Here is an 828-nt window from a genome sequence, read left to right on the forward strand (position 1 = left end):
GAAAGCTTCGGTCCAAAACACTAGACATGACCAAAGGTCAGCCAAGCCTTAGCAGATCACTGCTCCAAAAGCAAGATTGATAGAAATCAACAAGCTCTTGTGATGATAGGTTGAAACCTCGGTCCAATGAAATTAGACATGGCTTCTCAGCCAGCCAGATTTCAACAAATCATCATGAAACTCTAGTATTCATCTTCAAGAATTTCGAAAAAAATAAATACCTAATCTAAGCAACAAGATGAACCGTCAGTTGTCCAAACTTGAACAATCACCGGCAACGGCGCCAAAAATTTGGTGTTGTTGCCGGATCTTGGCACTGATGTTACCAAAAGCTTGCTCAAAACTTGAACAATCCCCGGCAACGGCGCCAAAAACTTGGTGCGCGAAATTGTGAACAATACTTTTTCACAACTCTCATAATCCCTGGTCATGAACCCCAAAAACTTGGTAGTTCAATACCATGGCAGTACACAACTTCGCACAACTAACCAGCAAGTGCACTGGGTCGTCCAAGTAATAAACCTTACGCGAGTAAGGGTCGATCCCACGGAGATTGTTAGTATTGAAGCAAGCTATGGTCATCTTGTAAATCTTAGTCAGGCAAACTCAAATGGTAATGGTGATGAACGAAAATAACACAAAGGTAAAGATAGAGATACTTATGTAATTCATTGGTAGGAACTTCAGATAAGCGCAAGAAGATGCCTTCCCTTCCGTCTCTCTGCTTTCCTACTGCCTTCATCCAATCCTTCTTACTCCTTTCCATGGCAAGCTTAAGCAAGGGTTTCACCGTTGTCAGTGGCTACCTCCCATCCTCTCAGTGAAAGC

The sequence above is a fragment of the Arachis duranensis genome, chromosome 10 (assembly GCF_000817695.3).
Source record: "Arachis duranensis cultivar V14167 chromosome 10, aradu.V14167.gnm2.J7QH, whole genome shotgun sequence".
NCBI lineage: Eukaryota > Viridiplantae > Streptophyta > Magnoliopsida > Fabales > Fabaceae > Arachis > Arachis duranensis.